The sequence below is a fragment of the Cricetulus griseus genome, chromosome 2 (assembly GCF_003668045.3).
Source record: "Cricetulus griseus strain 17A/GY chromosome 2, alternate assembly CriGri-PICRH-1.0, whole genome shotgun sequence".
NCBI classification, from domain to species: Eukaryota; Metazoa; Chordata; class Mammalia; order Rodentia; family Cricetidae; genus Cricetulus; species Cricetulus griseus.
The window spans coordinates 13,735,901-13,743,320 of NC_048595.1; positions in this window are offsets into that span (position 1 = coordinate 13,735,901).

Below are 7,420 nucleotides of genomic sequence, written 5' to 3' on the forward strand. Positions count from 1 at the left end.
ACCATGGCATGATATGTAGACAGAAATAGAAAAATAAAATTATTGTTGTTTGGATGAAAACTAGGGAGAGAGAAGTTCTCAGCCTGTCTTTATCCTGTGTATCATGGTATCAAAAGTGTCTAGAAAAAAAATGAAACAGTAGCCAGGAAATAGGCATGTGTAGATTCATGTGCTGGAACCATCAGCACCAAGAGGAAGACGGTCCCAGGCTGTCATGGGAGACAGTTCTTGGTCCAGCATGGAATTTCATGAAGAAGGCATAGAAGGGCCCTGGAACACAGACTCTAAACCCACCCACCAGCAGGGCCAGACCCTGCTCCCTGCAAGGGGAAAAAGCCCAGATGCCATACAATCTGAAACTTGACTTTACAGTCAGTCAGTTGGGGAAACTGAGTCAGCTGACCACAGTGACAAAGGTTGGAGCTCATATCCAAGCATCACCATGTCTTATCTTTACTACACTTCTGGGAAAGCCAGGTAGGGTGGCCCATAGCTGTAATCCCAGCAATAAGGAAGCTGAAATTGGAAGATGCTGAGTTTGAGATTGGTGACATGGTGGGGACCTTGTTAAGGGGGAGGGGAGGGGAGGGGTAGAGAGAAAGAGAAGGGGAAAAGAAAGAAGGAAGAGAAAGGGGAGAAAGGAGAAAGGGAAGAAGAGGGAGGGGAGGAGGAAGAAGGAAAGGAGAGAGAGAGAGAGAGAGAGAGAGAGAGAGAGAGAGAGAGAAGGAAGAAGGAAGAAGGAAAGTGGGCAGACAGACACGAGGAGGAGAAGGTAGAGAGAAAGAGGCAGAAGCCCAAACCGCCAGCCCCTGGCGGGGCCACCCTCTGTGGAGTGGACACCCTCCCGACATACTGGGCACCTATGGTCTAGCCCTGCTGTTGTGCTGACTCGGAGGCTTTGGGAGCCTGGTGACAGGATAACTCAGTTGGCATGTCAGGACAGGCTGGAGTTTTTTAGCCAAACCCTATTCCCTGCCTAATAAGGAAGACAGAGCACCCTCATGATTCTACCTGGGATCCTGCTGACCAGTGACCACACAGGGGAGAGAGCCAGTATCCTATGCTTCTGCCTGGGATATCCCATTGCCTCACTGGGCATCACTTTAGGTCACTACCAGGACACACAGGAAATCCAGCTCCACTTTCCAAGGGCTTGTTATATACCAGGCTGGCAGATGCTACTAAAATCAGGGAAACCTCTGTCTACATCCAAATCACTCTCAAACGTGTGTGTGTGTGTGTGTGTGTGTGTGTGTGTGTGTGTGTGTGTAGATAGAGCAAGATGGTCACACACACACAAATACCTCCAATGGAGGCTTCATGGAAAAAAAGGCAGCATTTAAAATGGGCTTTTAAAGTTAGGTTGTTTTATTTCTGTTTTTGTGAGGCAGGATCTCACCCTGTAGCCTGACTGGCCTGGAAATCAGAGACCCGCCTGCCTCTGACTCCCTAATGCTGGGACTGAAGGTATCTGCAACCACACCGGTTTTGCCATTGAAGTTTTATCTCTATTAGCAATTCCGGCCTTTTACTTCCGTCTGTGATGGAGTAACAACAACTATACCGGGTAATCCAGCACTCAGAAAGCTGAGGAAAGCCAGGTGTAATTATACACGCCTTTAATCCCAGGAGTCAAGAGGCAGTGGATCTCTGGCAGATCTCTGTGAGTTCAAGGCCAGCCTGGTCTACAGCATAGTTCCAGGACAGCCAGAGATGCATAGTGAGACCCTGCCTTGAAAATATAAAAATAAGTTTATAAGTAAATAAATAAATAAAATAAGAAAGCAAGCTGAGGCAAGAAAATTGTGGGTGTGGAGGCAGGAAAAAAAGTGAGCAAAGTATATAAAACAAACATCTGTTGCCAAACATTGAAAATCCAGGCTGCTGAGATGGCTCTGTGGGGAAAGGCACTTGCTGCCAAGACTGGTGATCTGAGTCCTCCCACCCACCTCCAGGACCCATACTGAGAGCAGAGAGAATAAACTCTTGCAAGTTGTCCTTTTACTATACGAATGTCATGGCATGCATTCCCATTCATATATTCCCATACACATGCACATGAAACAAATAATAAAGTTTAAGATGTAATAAAAATAAATAGAAAAGAAAACCACAATATTCTTTTTTTTAAAAAAAGTAGAAAAGCCAGTAATGGTCTTAGTTTCTCCCTGCTGTCATATTCCTGATTGTTGTGGAGAGGCAAGCTTCCTACACAGCACACAGTGATATTACTGGGTTCGGAGGTGGGAATTCTGCTAGGAATTGTGTGGAAAGCTCTAGAAAGGAGGAAACTGTGCAGATAAGACCACCATATTCTCAGAGTGTAGGATGGGACTCCAGGAGGCGTCGCAAAGAGAAACAGGAAAGCTGCAAACCGAGTGATTCGCAGGTCCCACAGGGACAGATGCTGGAGCAGGAACTATCCAACGTTGAAGAGCCACTATGGAGGCTCCATAGAGCTCGCACCTTAGATGCAAGCTGAGTTGTTCCCAGATGGAGGGCCAGCCCAGGTGAGCCACAGCAGAATTTGAAGCCAGGCCTCAAACCAACCAAGCAGATTGGCTGATAAGCAAGGTACATATGAAAACAAAGGCCAGCACTAAGGGGAGATGACAAGATAGAGGCAGAGCACTGAAAAGTATGTGATGGCTGTCACCCAGTCAGAAGTTCTACACATGCCAAGGACCAGGCAGAAGAACGGGATCCGGAGAGAGATGGTGGGACAGTCCATAGAAGTCCATATACAGTCATTAGAACAGGGTTGAAGGATTTACAGGAAAATATCAAATGAAGAAAGAAAAGAAAGATGGAAAAAATAAGAGGGAGCCTCTAGAGACAGAAAAAATTCCTTTCTTTCTTTTCTTTTTTTTCCAGATAGGATCTTACAATACAGCCTAGACTAGCCTTGAACTCAAGGTCCTTCTGCCTCAGATCTCCACATGCTGAGATTATAGGCATGTGCCTCCATGCTCAGTATAAGAAGAAAACCTTAAAGAGAGAAAAATGACCAGCTATGTACATATTATAATGGCAAGAATTCAGAGACTCTTCACCAGAAGCTATGGTGACCAGGGGATGATGGGACGGCTTCAAATTGCTGCAAGAAACAAGCTATGGACAGGGTCCAAGGTCCAGCACCGAATGAAAACAAAAGCTGAGGCCAGGTGCAATATCAAACACCCTTAATCCCAAAACAGAGGCAGACAGATCTCTGAGTGAGTTGAGGCCAGTCTGGTCTACATGTTTAGTTTCAGGACAGTTGGGGCTACATAGAAAGATCCTGTAACAGCTAGGCAATGGTGAGGCAGGCTTTTAACCACAGGACTTGGGAGGCAGACACAGGCAGATCTCTGTGTGTTCAAGGCCAGCCTGGTCTACAGAGTGAGTTTCAGGACAAGCTCCAAAGCTACAGAGAAACACTGTCTGGAAAAAAAAAAAAAAAGCAAACAGAAGAAGCTGTGTTAGTAACCAGCAGACCTGCCTGTCAGCAACAAGAAAGGAAATTCTCTAAAGAAAGGAAAGTGACCCAGGGAGGAAACTCAAAAGTTCACAAAAGTCTAATTCAGGTCAAAGAAAGTTAATTTGTGATTTAATTCTGCGAGAGCCGCAGGTTTTTAATCTCTAAAATGGTAACTATTTCAAGTCAAAATAATATCAGTGCCTGGCAGATGGTTACAATGTATCTAAAAGCAAAGTAGATTACAACAGTCCAGAAGAACAGACTGGGTGGAGTTATGCCTCCACAAGTTTCTCTTTCTTTTTTAAAATTTATTTTCATGTTTTTAAGTTTCTTTCTTTCTTAAAGAAAAATTTTCATTTTTTCTGAAGCCAGTTTGGAACTCGCCACGTAGCTGAGGATGCCTTCAAGTTTCTGTGATCCTCCTGCCTCAGCCTTCCTGGTGCTGAGATAACCGTGAGCCACCATGCCCCATGCTTACCTTCTATTAGATTTGATCAGATTTAGAAGTGAAGCCTCAGGTCCTGTGTCTGTCTTGTTAGAGACTTTTTTTGTACTGATTCAACCTTCTTTTTTTGTTTTTGTTTTTCAAGACAGAGTCTCTCTGTGTAGCTCTGGCTGAATTTACTCTGTAGACCAGGCTGGCCTCAAACTCAGAGATCTGCCTGCCTCTGACTCCTGAGTGCTGGGACTAAAGGTGTGCACCATCACCTCCTGACTCTTTTTTTTTTTTTTTTAAGTCAAAACTAAAGGGAATTTGTTTGAGTCTCAGGCTGTCCAGGCTGACTTTGAACTTACTATGTAGCCAAAGATGACCTTGAATTCCTGATCCTCCTGCCTCTACCTGCCAGGTACCCAGGTTACAGGCCTCAATCACCAAAGTTGGCATGGCATTTTAAATAATTAATCCAAAGGAGGGCAACATAGAGAAGTTAAGTGACAAGGAAAATATAATCAGACAGTAAGCTAGACAGCTTAAATCCAGCCAGATCAGTGATGACACCAAATGTACACTGTTGGGCTGAGCATGGGGCCCACTTAGCAGAGAGCTATGCCCAGCATTTATGGAGCTCTGGGTTTGATCCCAGCACCACATAAAACTAGATCTGGTGGCACATGCCTGCAATCCTAGCACTTAGGAGGCCGAGACAGGAGGATCTGGGGTTCGAGATCATACTCAGTTACATAACAGGTTCAGGGCTAGCCTGGGCTACAAGAGATCCTGTCTCAATTATCAAACTACCCACCCCCCCTCAACAACAACAAAAAACCCTGTAAATTGCATGCACGGTGCTATTTAAAGGCAGAAGTTATTAGACTGAACTAAAGGAGGTAAAAGACTAATTGTATTTTTTATAAAGACAAACAAAAAACACACCAGGCATGCTGGTTCATACCTGCAATCCTAGTACTTGGGAGGCTGAGGCAGGAGGATCACTAAGAGTTCTAGACTAGCTAGGACTGTCTCAAAAATAAATAAATCTGAAGGGCAGTGGTGGCCCATGCCTTGCAGAGGCAGGCAGATCTCTGTGAGTTTGAGGCCAGCCTGTTTTACCGAGTGAGTTCAAGGAGAGCTAGGGTTACACAAAGAATCTCTGTCTTGAAAAACCAAAAAATGAAATAAAATAAATCTCAAAGATAAGAAAATCACTTTAATTTTCTTTATTTTATATGTGCATGAATGTTTTGCCTACATGTATGTCTGTGCACTGTGTGCCTGCCTGGTGCCTGAGGAAGTCAGAAGAAGGTGGTGGGTGCCTTGGCACTGGAGTTAAGGATGGTTGTGAACCACCATGTGGGTGCTGGACCTGGACCCAAGTCCTCTGCAAGATCAGCAAGTACTCTCTTAACCAGCCAACCCCAAGAAAACTATTTTAAATATAAAGACACAGAAGAGTTAAATGGAAAATTACTGAGTATGAACAAAATACTCAAGGAAAGAAATCCAGAGAGGCTGTGTTACTGTCCCGGTGTAATTCAGAGCAATTATCAGAGATTATTAGGGACATTTATCGCAGAGAATGGGGTCCGTGACTGAAGACGCTCTGACATTTCTAACACACCCGGAGCTTCAAGAGAGAGTCAAGATCACACACCTGAAGGGACACTAACAAAGTCATCATGCTTTCTGGAAACTTCCACACTCGTCATTGATGAGGCAGATGGAAGTCAAAGCCTTAAACCCTGTCACCCAGGTGGACATCGATGACACACTGAGCACCCCACCCACTTGCAAAAGGTGACAGCTCCAGAGCACATGGGACATTCAAAGGCTGAATGTAAAACAAGCCCCCAGGAAAACCCAAAATCAGAACCCTGATTCTGTATCAAGATGAGGAGAACCCCCCCTTGTTCTTGTGGATCAGGGAATGGAAAGCAGGACCTTGTACACACTGCCCATGAGTTGCATGGCTGTGAGGGGTGACCAGAGCGCTCCTATGCTGTCCTGGAGTCCTGACACCTTTCGACACAGTCATGAGTCAGGAGGGACTCCAGGCCAGTGCAGAGTGTCACCTGCTCTGGGAGGAGCAGACAGTAATGGCTTGGGTAAGAAGTAGGCTTATATGTCATCCGTCCCTGGCTCCTGAGGTGACTCCTACTCCTGACCCTCCTCACAGTGACCCCTGAGTCTAACACCAAGCCAGTAGCTTGTTCTCAGCCCACCTTCATGCCCTGCTGGAATGGTTGCTCTGAGCTAAGGGCTCTGCGCTGTAGCTTTCCACACCCGCTGTGAATTCTCCCTCAGTTTCCTTTAAGGTCTGAAAATCTCTCAGGGCCAGTGAGATGCATAGACAGGGGTAAAGGTACTTGCCAGCAAGTCTGAGGACCCAAGTTCAACCCCTGGAACTCAAATAATGAGATGGGAGGAGAGAGCCGATTCTCATGAGTTGCCCTCCGAGCACCACCATGCATGCAGTGGTCTGTGTGCACCCAAACACACAAATAGAAATAAACAAATGAAAAGTGAACACAGTTTTTGAAGCTTCTCTCCTGTTTCCATGCCTTACAGTATCTGGAGTATGGCGGCAAGCCACCAAAAGGTGGGGACAGTGCAGCAACCCAGAGTCACATAGGAAGAATCAGCAGTGACAGAGGAAAGGTAGCAAGCTCTATTTAGACAGACCTTGGTCTGTTGTGGGACATTTGTATACTGTCTGAAAATGTATTGCTGTGATTGATGTAATAAAAAGTCAAACGGCCAATAGCTAGGCAGGAGGTATAGGCGGGACTTCAGGCCAGAGAGAGAACTCTGGGAAGAAAAAAGGCAGAGACACAGAGTAGGATGTACAAGAGGAGAGGTAACAGCCATGTGCCACGTGGCAGAATGTAGATTAATATAAGTGGCTTAATTTAAGTTATAAAAGCAGTGAGACAAGGCTAAGCTAAAGCCAAGCTTTCATAATTAATAGTAAGTCTCTGTCATCTTTTGTGAGCTGGGGGCCCTAAGAAAAGTCTGTCTACCTCTGTCCCAGGCCTTCAGTTCTCTGTTCTGTGACTTATCATGTACATGGCGAATCTGTGTGGTGGTGTGCCCTGTAACTCAGTTATGAACACATCTCCCTATGTTGGGGACTTTCTAGTTGACTCAAGCATGTCCTAGAATCCATCACTCCTGGTTTGTCCATCGTGGTCAGCATTCTGCCCTCTGCCCCCACCCCCTGCCATGCTGGCAACAAGCCACACAAAGCCTTCCTGTGAGCAGCCTAAGACTCCATTGTGCCTCCCAGCTTAGGAGACTCAGATCAAGTGTAGCCGCTGTCAGGAAGCCTCTTCAGATACACCAGCCCTTCTCTGAAGTCAGATAGTCTCCTGTGTATGCTTGTACTACATGGTGACCACAGGACTCTGTGAACACTGGCTTAGCCCTTTGTGACCAGCTCCAGTTTGGGGTTGCTTTTCAGATCTGAATCCCTGTGGCTAACCCAGCCCAGCACCTGCCACTCCATGGGACTGGCTGTCCCA